At 38.4% G+C, this 13,488-nt stretch overlaps 1 long non-coding RNA gene across 1 annotated transcript in view; it reads right to left on the reverse strand.

The window, feature by feature from the left end:
* Positions 1–321: 321 nt before the first annotated feature.
* The window catches only part of LOC122861657, a 40,297-nt gene continuing 27,130 nt past the window's right edge, over positions 322–13,488 (reverse strand). Inside the window, exon 5 of the long non-coding RNA XR_006374537.1 lies at positions 322–506. This is a non-coding gene — a long non-coding RNA (uncharacterized LOC122861657). The remainder of the gene's footprint in view (positions 507–13,488) is intronic.

Below are 13,488 nucleotides of genomic sequence, written 5' to 3' on the forward strand. Positions count from 1 at the left end.
TTCGACTCAAGCCTATTAATCAACCCTAAACCTAAACTAAATTATAACTAATTCGAAAGCCTCGTTCTTAGTCTTTCACACCAAACCTGGAAAACACGACAGCCAATTCTATTTGTTATAGTGTACCTCCTGGTCCTAATTCTGAAATTTTATCTGAATTCTCAGATGGTTTTTTAATCAAGTTTTGTCCTTAAAACAAAGTAATTATTGTAGGTGATTTCAATATTTATGTGGACATTGAAAATGATAGCCTTATGTAGTCGATTTGGCTACCGTGAGTTCCTTGGCAGAATACAGACGACAACACGCAGGCCCCAGGTACTGACTTTTTATTGTTACGATCACTCACACACACAATATTCCAAAAGGAAACGCCAGTCTTCACAGCGCCCGGCTTGCTGCGCTGGTCCAGATGTTTCTCTTTTTCCAAAAGTTCATGCCACGAAATCTCAGCCTCTCTGGCTGTCTGCCGTAGCTCAGTTGTGTGTTGCAGGTCGAGCATGCTACTGCATATAAAGGGGAGAGCATAATTAGTCAACAAAGCACGGCTGTGCTAATTATCTCTCCCTGATGCTGTTCACATAAGCCACTCTCCCACCTCTCCCTCTGCAGCTGACAGCTAATCACAGCCACCACCCATGCCCCCACTGCCCAACTTTGGCCAGGCACTCCTTCTTGATGGTACTGTACCGGGCCTCCCTCTCTGACAGTTTCCAGCTGATGTAAATGATTGGGCGGTTGACTCCCTGCAGCTGAAGATATTCATGAAAAGTCTAAAAAAAATCGCATTGCAGAGATTTCTCACAATGGCAAAGCAGGGAGAACGGGATCAGAATACGCCAACTTTGTCTACCGCAGTCGGTGAGGATGTTCATGGTTCAGAACAGGCTAACATGGAGGCTCAAGAAAGAAAAGACACTGTGATTAAGGAAATTTTTAAAAACATTACAAAAAACAGCAAGAATTAGGCACAACATATTTTGGAAGTAGGAATAGAGGAGCGATAAAGATCTGGGTTTAATACAGAGTTAAAATTGCCTCCTAAAATAATATGGGAATTGGGAAAGTTGGCTAATTCTTAAAAGAGGTAGGGGAGTCAGTTCTTAAAAGAATGTAGGGGAGTCAGTGTTGGGGCCGTAGATGCTAGCTATTGTTATACTCTCTTTGTCAATGTTACTGTTGATGATAATGAAACGTCCTTCTGGATCAATTACAGCTGATTTGTGGGAATATGTTTTTGCTAATCAGAATGGAAGTACCACGTTTTTTGGAGTTATAAGTTGAATGGTAGGTCTGGCCAATCCATCTGGCCTTAAGCTTCCGAGACTCCACCTCTTTGAGATGTGTTTCTTGCAATAGACAGATGTCTGACTCCTCTTATAGTCCAATATGTTATATTCAGTGCAAATGGCATGACGTTACTGATGTTGATAAAATGTGCTACACAATGTGCTTGTTAAAGCAACAAGAGAGACTTGAAAGTGGCATAAGGGGGAAAAAAACAACAACAGCCCCCCCCACCAAAAAAAAAAATTAGAAGCAAACATCAACAACAACAAGGAAAACAACAACAAAGGTCTCAAAAATCATGTGAGACCACTGACCAAAAAAAAAAAAAAACATATACAGGGAAAAGTGTGTCTTATTGTGGGGACAACTGGGTGTAAACTGGGCGTTCTATTTTAACCCTGCAATGCCTTCTGTTGGGTGGGGTTCCATCTGTGGCATGGTTGTATACAATCCAGACATCGCTGTTAGACAGGCCCGCTTGTTTGATTTTTTTGTTGAACACAACAAATTCTGCATGTTTTGGTGAAAAGTTTATCCAGGTTTTTGGATATTGAATCTCTATTAATCCCACTTCATAAGGTACTTTAAACTGAAAAGATTTGGGTAGCTTTGTTCTAAAATTTGCTATTGTGTTGTTCAGGTAAAATAATGTAGAAGAATTGCTAGTTAATGTAACGAAAAAAATCCTCCCCATCCACGTCAGCATGTAGCATACTTGAAAAACCCTACGGTAACTGAATGACCTGTTTTTCTGAAATCCAAGTTAAAGAGTTAAATTTATCTGACCAACCCATCCATTTGACTAGTACCATATTCTGACCCTGTCATCGATCTTTTCTATTTTAAATGTTTTTTTATCCACAATAACTTTTTACAACTCTGGTTCATAAAAGGTGCTCTGTAATCTCAAATTATATATAAAATATATTTTACTCAATGACTTTTCAGTCAATGTTAGCAAACCTAACAGGCTTGCTCTCAGCAGGATTTTAATGACAATTGTGCAATTGTATAATTTATTGTTTGATTACCAGCCCCTACTCATTGATATTATATGATACATTGTTCCCTCCTACATTTAAGCCAAGAAGGACCATTCCAGAGCTGTTGCATGTTGTAGGCAATTTAATGCAATAAATATATAATTTACAGTATGGCTGTACATTTTTCAAAGTACACTTTATTCTTTTTAAGTCTTGTGAGTTAACTAGTACTTTTGTGCACACCGATTGATTTAAAAAAAAAATCTGTATCTTTTTAGTGATGCAATATTGTGTACTGTGGTGTTATGGGTAAATATGGCTTCCTGGATATAAGAAAACACATTGAAATAAATATGGTAACACTATGTAAACTATGGTATGCTTTAAAAATTCAGCACTAATAATTTTTTTTTCATAAATATAGTCATAATAGATTTTAGTCAAATAGGTAAATGTACTGTATAGTCCTTCAAGACCTACTCAAAACTGACTTTGAGATACATCAGACTTTTAAAAGTCTCAATACCTGACGTATTATTGATATATCTCTCCCATGGACACCCTTGTTAAGAGAGATTGTTGATGTTCTGACTCTGTTCCAGAGACCACATTTAAACTATACACATTATTGTGGCATGCATGTCATGCTATTCAACTGCAGCTGCTTACATCTTAATCAGATCTGTTCTCTGTTCTTTAGAGGTATGTACTACTGGAGTGCTGTAGCTGTATCTGGGGGATATCTAGGGCTTATAGCATGCATCTATTAACCCTGATATCTTGATATGTAAAACTATAACCTTCTCACACATTCTTTCAAGATTTTCATCACCCTCTCTAATTGTGTTGCTGTAGACTGTTGTGGCCTCGGTTGCATCATCATGTCTAACATCAGCTGTGATGTAAGGTCAACTCGGCTCGTGTCATTGGGGAGCAATAGGCTGTGCAGCAGCTTCATGCTGAGTGGATATTATTACCACAGTGAATGCTTTGCAAGGTAAGTTCTTCCCTGAACTACAGAAATTAAACTTTTTTTCAATTTAAATTGAACAGTCAAGTAGCTTGTGGCCGTTAAGAACAACTCAGTAATATACAGAAACGTATTAAGATAGAGATTTTTGCAGTTATCTTTTATAATGCAGAAAAAGCTAGTATGGTTAGTTCTAGCAAGTTCTGGAAAATGTTTGTAACTGAACCTTGAGTAGAGAATATTTATCACAGAGTTCCAATTTGGATGGTATTTGCAACTACGGCGTGATGTTTTATTTCCAACGTATTTAAATCATAATAAAAATAGCTTCAAAACCCCCACCCCCTACACCTTTCTGACATTGGATTAATGTCAGACTATTTTTGTATCTTTACGAAACCACCAATCTGCCAATCACATCCACTTTATGCCAGGTATATGGAAGTAAGAAGAGAGACAGGATTTAAACTTCTCTCTCAAGCTCTGTCTGAAAATGTGCTCTCATATTTAAACAATATCCCCATATTGAAATGATATTGCGTCTCCCCCTTTCCATGACGGTTGGCTTTTCTCTCTGCCTTCAAGTGTGACCGTATTGACACTTTTGATTTCCGACATGGTTGGGCAACTTTCTGATGTGAAATATGGAGTACCTCAGCGCTCTGTTCTTGGCCCTCTGCTCTTCTGTCTTTATATTTCACCTCTTGGCCAAGTTATACACAGCCAAGGAATTAATTTCCACTGCTATGCTGATGATACTCAGCTGTATGTGCTTGTAAAGGCAGATGAACTTGACAACACATTGTACTCACTAGCTATCAAACATAACCTGACCCTTAGGGCCATTGTTGGCCATAACATTTGTGAGCCAACACCATACACATTGTTACAATAAGTCATCCAAACTAAACGATAAAACAAGTTGTTTGTCACTGTCCAATATTGGCAGGAAGACATTGTTTGTCACAATCCAAAACCATTACAAATGACAGTAACAAAAATGATTCATATAAACGTTTGCTGGTCAGCCACCACTATGGTTGGGCTTGAAGACTACAAATTGATACCAGAAAGCCTGTGTTACAAACTGGTACTGTGGAGTTTGACAGATGTTGGCGTACCAGGCAGGGACGGTCAAATGATAAGATGCTGTTGAGTTGCATGATGGGAAATGAAGGATCTGGTGTTTTTGTAGTTTGACCCATGCTAGGGACTAAACACCAGGATATCTGCTTTGATTTTGACAATTCTTGTGAGTCCTGTAACTTTATATAAGTACAATACTACATGGCTAGACTACCCCTTGAAGATTTGATTAGGTTATTGTTTCATTCATTTCATTTTGTTATATGTCCACAGTGAAACCAGAAAGCTCATAGTGAAACTGAGAGCTTTGACTTGATCATTATAGATATATTTAGCAACTTTACATCATATTGACAGTGGAAGATTCGTGTGATTTGAATGGTAGCCTATGGAGATTAGGCTTCACTAAGTGCACCAGAGGAAATAAAAAAAGACACAGTATTAAGAAATACTGGAAGGTCATAATGGGATTGTCATAAGTTTGCAGGTATTTGGTCATAAACCAAAGTATTGGACAAATTATAATTTCGACCTGAATCAAAATTTCACCAAAAAAAGATCATCAAAGTTAATACAATTGAACTTGAGGGGAACATAAATGTCTGAACCAGTAGTTGTTGAGACATTTAAGTGATTGATATTGTCATCCCTCAAGCTGCAACAGTAGTGTGGCTATAAACCACAGACAGTTTTACAGTTCAGTGTGTCAAAATGTAAAATATCAAAGGAGAACAGTTAGACTCACAAAATAGGAGTAGTGGTACTGAACATTTGGTGCTTATTTCAATGTATGAGTTGATTAAGCTAGCACAGTCTGTCCAACAGAAGCTGAGGAAGATAGATTTAATGCACTTCTAACTGAACCATTATGTGTTGGACCTTGAAGCACAAGCAGCCTGAGTGAGGCCCTCACATCTTTATTAGCATTGCAGTACCTATCAATATTACTGTGCATATTAAGGACATTAAACTCTGTAATTGCACTAATTGGAGTTATTTGTAAAATAAATAGAATGGAGCAGTCATTAAAATTCCCCAGGAGCATTTTGTGTGAGATGGATTTGATAAAGCTGCTGCCTCTATATTTCTACCTTGTTTTCCAGCTCTCTATAAATGATCCAGAAAATGTTCTAATGAAGAATACAGGTGGGAAAGTCAGTATGTATCCTGCGGGTTTTGCTACCACATCATATGGAGAGAAGTGCTGTATCTGTGGGTGACCTAGAGAGAAAACATTCCCAGCTAATGACTGCTCTCTGAGCAACCAGCATGGCTGGCTGAAGCCTAACTAACCCCTGAAGAAATTCGATTCCCCCTCCCCTCCTCCCCTGGAACCTGTGTGTAAATGAGGCTGTCTGTAAATGAAGCAGGTCACCGAGCATTATTCTATTATGTACATCTGATTATGGAGGCTTAAAGCACAACAAAATAACAGACCTACCTCTGAGTGCTGATGAAGCAGTTCTTCAAAGAGCTCAATTATTTAAGGAAACATGAGAGAAAATAATTTATTGTCTATTCTTCAAATTTTCTAATCAGTTAAAGCCACGGACTGAAATGTTATAATAATGGTATTACACTTGTTGCCTGCAGGTTTTTAGATCATATATATGAGGTGGCTGACAGTTGGAGCACTTCAAGGCTTGAATGGTTATGAGCCTGGAATCAATAGTACAAAAGATCAATGCAAACATCCTCATCTTAAGAAGTCATTTATGTCTATTATTGAGTCCACAAAGTCATTTTTTCTTAAAACACGTAGAAAAATCTGCCAGTGAAGTGAGATTATTTCAAACTGTTTCTAATACATATCTGCTAGTTTCAAAAGTTGTCTAGAAAAGAATATCCAAATCTTTAAATAAAACAGATTGCTGTATTGAATCAAGAAAATGACACTTAACTTGACAGTTAAGAAAATTCTTGAAACATTGTACATTGTAGTATTTAGAGCTATGCACCATACCAAACTGACATTAACAAAGTTAAACTAATTTAAACTGATGGTCAGAACATAAACCTATAGTCTGGTTACATTACCCAGGAGATTCCCATGTTTCTATGTTGAGCAACATTGAACAGATTGAAAGAAAACTTCAGTCTCCCCGCTGTAAGTTCAAAACTTTCGGAACCAGCAGATCCTCACACTTTACAACTCTATTTTCAGCAGTCAGGTGATTTCAGTCCCAAATAATCATAACACTGCTTCCTTATGGTAAAAGCATGTGTTGTTAACATCAATGAGATTCAGCCTGTGATGCAACATTTCACACATTTCAAATCAGTTTCACACACCCATCATTTTTCCATCGAAAGCCCATTTTTATTGTGACTTGTAAGGTATACAAGTATTCTAACAAGGTTTTATTCTGAAGTCCTTTGTTGAACAGATGTATTGTCCTATCAGGGGTCTTGGTTTTCAGGCAGAGGCTGGTACCGGGCGAAGGTGATAAAATTAATAACTCTAGCATTGAATATTTGCATGTTGTGGATAACGGAGTAGGCTCGTGTTCTGGAGATGGCCCTGGGATGAGAGTGATGGGAATCGACACCCGTTGAAGAAGAAATACAGGTCTGAACAGGTTGAACTGTTAATTTATCGTCCATTAGCCAGTTAAGTAGCCACTTACGGTAAAATCGTTTCAATCATTCCTGTCCACCCTGTGTCTGCAGCTCCGTGCAGGCTTGCATCTCAACAATACGTGCGTAAATACGAATGCCCAATAAAAAGGCACTGAAAAAATATATATCTACATTTTGCAACCTAGGCAGAGCAGAGTGTGCTACTTTCTCTCTCTCTGCTCCGGTTTGTAATGTAGGTTAAACTATCATAGCAACGGCCCACATTTCCCATCACGCATTTATTGGGGATCCTTTTAAATAAAATAAATTCAGTGCTGGACTGAGTAGGCAGACCCCAGGCTGTGTGCACAGGCACCACCACATCTTTCACCCTGACTCTCAACACTGGCACCCCTCAGGGCTGCATGCTCAGCCCCCTTCTGTGCTTCCTGTTCACACACAAGTGTGTGTCCACCCACAGCTCTAACATCATCATCAAGTTTGCTGACGACATGATTGTCATCGACCTGATCACCGGCGACAATGAGACAGCCTAAAAAGAGATCAGAGCCCTGACATCTTCGTCCCAGGACAACAGCAGCGATTATGACATCTGTAGCATCTTAAAAACATCAGTGTTAAAGCTGAGCTTGTAACAGAAAATAATCCTGGGTCCAGCCCGCTGCTCTGCTTCAGCTGAGAGTGAAGCTTATAGAGAAAAATAAAAATTGCTATACCCTTATACAATCTACTACGAGAATATGAACACATTCATGGCAATGAAAAGCAAAGGAAACGTGATAAAAAGCATGCAGAGCAGCTCCTTAAAGGAACAGTCAAGCCATTTGAAAAATACAGATTTTCATCAAACCCACAGTTAGATGAGAAGATAAATACTGTATGTCTGTTTTATGTCAGATCTAGGATACGGTTAGCTTAGACTGGAAACAGGTGGAAACAAATGTGAATAAAATTACACCTACCAACAGTATCAAATTTTTCTCAAATGAGATGTTGATGAGATGGTGTGTAAAGACTTACAATTACTCATGTTACTGCGATTAGTGACTTCAATTACTTGACTTTTTGTGTATTGTGTGCATGTATTGCACTGTGTACTGTATGCAGTTTTTGAGTATTTTTGAAGGCATTAAAAGATAATTCCAGTTTATTACAACCTTGGTCTTATTGTTTTGTCCATCATTTATATCTGTGAGACCAAACATCTAAAAATGTAAGGTCAATGCTCACTCTCCTTTTAGCTCTAATTTGGTCTCCATCAACAATGTCCCTTCAGCTGCTGTGGAAAAAAGCATAGGAAACAAAACATAGAAAAGCAACAAAACTCACATTTTAAGATGCTGGTGACAGTGAGCATTAGCAATTTTGCTTCATAAATGACCTAAACAATTAATCCATTATAAAAATTGCTGTGGAGGTGGGCATGGGTAGCTGTCAGCAGAGTGGAGAGGTGGTGGAGTGGCTCAAGTGAGCAGCATCAGGGAGAGGTAATTGTCACAGCTGAAACTGGTTGATTGATTATGCTCTCCCTAAATACACAGTAGCATGCTGAACCTGAAAAACACACACACACACACCACCCCATACCACCCCACTAATGCACTGCTGTATTAGACCAGTTAGACAAGTGTTTTGAAATATCCTGGTGATAAACTAAGGTCTTGTTTCCTAAAAAGGTGGTACTCTAAATAAACCTTCACCTCTCACCTTCTGACTTGTGTAAGAGCATACAGCACCATAACCTCATCACCAGACCTGAGAGATTCAACTCCACACAGTGATTAAGGTTTGTTTTGTTTTTTATATCATAAAGTCATCTATGTTATGTTTAACCGTGTCCCAAGAACTGGATACAGTTCACTATGCTATCAGCTTTCTGTATATCACCAGATTAGAGATCATATCACACATGTTCTGTAAGCCTTTCCCATTTTTCTATGCAAACATAGCAATAGCAGAGTCCACACATTCCCACGTTCAAGCCCGTGTTTTCTCAAAAGAAGAGAAAAAAATAACAAAACAAATTAAAGAACTATCTATCATCCAGCAAATAAAAAAAACAGCTTCAACTGATATAATGTATGGCCTAGATGACAACAGCAGCCCCAGTGTGTCACTAGCCCAGGCCAAGACTTGGCTATGATAAATGGAGTCCGGCGCTCAGCCATCCACAGCTAGTGAGTGTTCAACAGCCTCCCAGCAGAAATGTCTGACTGTTTCATATTAAAACAGGAATAAATAAGTTATATTGTATGTTAACTGTCTGTGATCTTTCAGCTTTTCACAGATTTTCAGGTTTTGGGCACATACTGTACCATCTGCTGTTTGACTCCAACTTGCACTACACTATAATGCCTCAAGAGGACAAGTTGCATATTTAGCCTTTTAAACTCAACCAGCCCTTCTTCCTGGCTAGATGATACTAGCCAAGAGCAAGAGGCATACCTAGAGTGAGGCATAAGTGAACTAAGTGGTTACTTAGGGCCACTTGATGACTAAACAAGCAAATTACAAATGTGTAGTCTCCTTATTTTGTTCGACTGGACATAATGCATCAAAAGCAAAAGTTGCCATGCATTTGTCATGTAATTTCATGACTATAATTTTATTATAAGATCAGTATTACCGTGTCGATCAACATTATTTACAGTCTTCTTCTACTATCTTCTTTGTTTATTTTTTATTGGTGAAATAGTGTGACATAAACATAATGGACAGATAATAACAAAGCAGCTACAATGATGAATGTGATATGAGAGGGAGTAAGTAGAGATTAGGTTAGATTATGTTGGGTATGTGTTGGTAATGTGTGTGTGTGCATGTTTGGATGTTTGTATGAGAGGCACTGTATCTGTGTTTAATGATCCTGGGAAGGTTAGTGTCTACAGTAAGGCATGTGTTGTGAAGAAAAAGAAGAGGGACATAGTGTTATTGTTATAGTGATAATAAATTAGGATGTAGTAACAATTAATTACTTTTTTTTTGTTCCTTCCTTTTCTCCTTTTTTTTGTTAAGGTTTTTAGTTTTAGGGAGATTTTGCTTTGAGCTGTGCCCAGGCCCAGAGGAGGATGCTGGCCCATTGCTGCCTTGCCATTGGTGCCTTGTTCTGCCTTGGACCACTCCCAGAATCTGTCCGCTGAGGAGTGGTATTCTTTGTTTTCTGTATTTGTTTGACTAAATGCTTAACATATTCAAACATGATACCTATAGTGCCACCATGTGGTCGGTTATTACATGTTTTACGTTTTGTCTGATAACTCATGAACTGTGAGACATAGCAAAATAATATTTGTGGTGTGTGTTCCTTGAAAAATATTCTGCCATTTTGGATTTTTTGAAAAACAAATTTTTTGCTTCTTTTGGCAAGATACTTCATCCAATCTACCGATCCACAGATGATCTACAGAGTTGACTGGTTTAAAATCATCTATATTGTCACAAGTCTTCATGAAAATGCTACCAAAATTTACACAGAGATTATCTACAAGGCAGCCATCAAGTGTTTCAAATTGTGTTCAGATCGGTCAAATGGTGAGTCCGCAGTTATATTCAATATCTTGCTGTAATTTGTACTGTATGCACAACATTTTCTTTGTTGCTCAGTGTTGAATCAAAAATCACAAAAGTATTTGACATTACACCCTAAACCAGCAGAATTATGTGTGATTATTTTGTGAACATTTTGACTGTTTTAAGTTTAAACAAACAAAAAAAATCTCCAGTCTGGCTCATGTGATGTCATTGCCTCAATTTGTGAGAAGGTGTAGCTAGAAGTATAGCTCAATAGTAGCACAGTCAGTAACTCATAGCCTCTGTAGTGCAAAGGTCCAGCGTTTGAATCCTGGGGGGCCCAGACCTACTTGACAAAAATGTGGTAATTTATGCATTTTGTGTGTTCTCAAGTGCTCATCATTCAATGGGAGTCCTGCATTCTTTAATATTACTTTTCAATATTTAGATTGATAGCTGTTTTTAAAAAGTTACCTCTTCTTGTTCATTATTATTATTTAGCCATTTTTGTCCTCTCATTTCAATTCAATTTTATTTATATAGCACCAATTCATAACAGAAGTTATCTCATTGCACTTTTCCTATAGAACACGTCTAGACTGTACTTCAGTCAGAACAAGACTCAATGGTGGTCACCGCTGCCGTGTTAGGTTTTGAGAGAGAGAGAGGGAGAGGGAAACACAATGCAAATTCCACCTGGAATTTTAAAATAGCAATAATGTAATGGTAGTGGTAATATTAATAAAGAAATATTAGGAATGATAGTCATAGGAATAATAATGACAATAATAGTAACAGTAATAATAGTTTCAGAGACACTGAAAACAGTGTCCAGATGACTATGACTGAAAACTTTTCTACGATAGAACACTGAACTAAGGGATGGTTCAGGGCTCACCCAAGTCAACCTTAACTATAAACTTTATCAAAGAGGAAAGTCTTAAGCCTACGCTTTAATGTTGAGATGGTATCTGCGTCCCGAACCCAAACTGGGACCTGATTCCACGGGAGGGGAGCTTGACAACTGAAGGCTCTGGTTCTCATTCTACTTTTGGAGACTCTAGGAACCACAAGTGACCCTGCATTCTGGGAGTGCAGTGTTCTAGTCGGGTAATAAGGTATTATGAGCTCTTTAAGATATGATGGTGCCTGACCATTAAGAGCTTTGTAGGTGAGGAGAAGGATTTTAAATTCTATTCTGGATTTTACAGGGAGCCAGTCCAGAGAAGATAATATTGGAGCAATATGATCTCTTTTCCTAGTTCTTGTCAATACATGTGCTGCAGCATTCTGGATCAATTGGAGAGTCTTAAGGGCCTTATTCGGGCAGCCGGATAATAAGGAATTGCAGTAGTCCAGCCTAGAAGTAACAAATGCATGCACTAATTTTTCATCATCATCATTTTTAATCATTTTGAGACAGGATGTGCCTGATTTTTGCAATGTTGCGTAGGTGAAAGAAGGCAGTCCTTGAAGTTTGTTTCATGTGGGAGTTAAAGGATAAATACTGATACAAAGATAACTCTGAGGTTCCTTACGGTGCTGCTGGAGGCCAGGGCAAAGCCATCTATAGTAACTATATCTTGAGATAATTTGTCTTGGAGGTGTTTGGGACCAAGTACAATAACTTCAGTTTTGTCAGAGTTCAACATCAGAAAGTTGCAGGTCATCCAGGTCTTTATGTCCAGGTCTTTATGGGTATCATCTGCATAGCATAGCAATGAAAGTTTATGGAGTGCTTCCTAACAATACTGCCTAGCGGAAGCATATATAAGGTGAATAAAATTGGTCCAAGCACAGAACCTTGTGGAACTCCATGACTAACTTTGGCATGCACAGAGGACTCAACGTTAACATGTACAAACTGAGATGGATCTCATAGATAGGATTTAAACCATCTTAGTGCGGTTCCTTTAATGCCAAGCAGCTGCCCCATGTGGAAATGCTTTACATATTAAAAAATGGCACCTATAGCGGCACCATGTGGTCAGTTATTAGGTGTTTTACGTTTTTTGCTAATAAAAAAAACACCCATACCTCTTAAGGAACTGAAACGTTTTTAGTACATCCACTGAATTGTGACCGATTCTGTTCACCTTATATATGCTTCCTCTGGGCAGCCAGAGCCTTCAGTTATCAAGCTCCTCTCCTGTGGAATCAGGTCCCAGTTTGGGTTCGGGAGGCAAACACCATCTCCACATTTAAGAGTAGGCTTATGACTTTCCTCTTTGATAAAGCTTATAGTTAGGGCTGGCTTGGGTGAATCCTGAACCATCCCTTAGTTATGCTGCTATAGGCCTAGACTGCCGGGAGACTTCACATGATGTGCCTCTTTCCTCTCTCCTTCTCTCCCTCTCCATCTGTATGCATTTTTATCCCATTAATGCATGTTACTAACTCAACATCTCTCTCCTGTAGTTTTGTGCTTTCTTGTTTCTCTCCTCTCTCCTTCTGTCGCTTTCAGCAGGTATTTCTGCTTTCGGAGCTGCAGAGACTGGATCTGTGGTTGTGGGCCACCTGCTGCCCCCGTGTTCCTGCTTGACAACTGCTACAACAGCTCGACAACAGTTGTTGTTATTGGCTCTGTTACTAATGCTGACATTATTTTTCCTATAGCTGTCATTCCTATTATTACTAATTAATTAATATTAACACTACAATTACTTTTCAGAATCAAGCTCCCATCCGGAAGTCATTCTCAATTGAGAATGACTTCCGATGGGAGCCGAAACAGTGAAAACAGTGTCCAGATGACTACGACTGAAACCTTTTCTACGATAGAACACTCCTGGATGAATGAAGGACTACACCGTACTACAATTACTGTTCTACTATTGAAAAAAATAATAATTCTACGTGGTCTTTGCATTGTGCCTCTCTCTCCTAACTTATATAAAAATCACTGAAACATGTATGAATACATGGAATACAAGGAATAAATAAAGTAATAGCATGTAACTCTCATGAAGAAGATGTACGATTTGACGTCGAAACAAAGTTTCTAGGACAAATGGTACAGGAGTAGTTAGATGCCAAAAAATGGCAAAATAATAAAAATAATAATTAGTG

This window comes from Siniperca chuatsi, linkage group LG15 (genome assembly GCF_020085105.1).
Source record: "Siniperca chuatsi isolate FFG_IHB_CAS linkage group LG15, ASM2008510v1, whole genome shotgun sequence".
Taxonomy (NCBI): Eukaryota; Metazoa; Chordata; class Actinopteri; order Centrarchiformes; family Sinipercidae; genus Siniperca; species Siniperca chuatsi.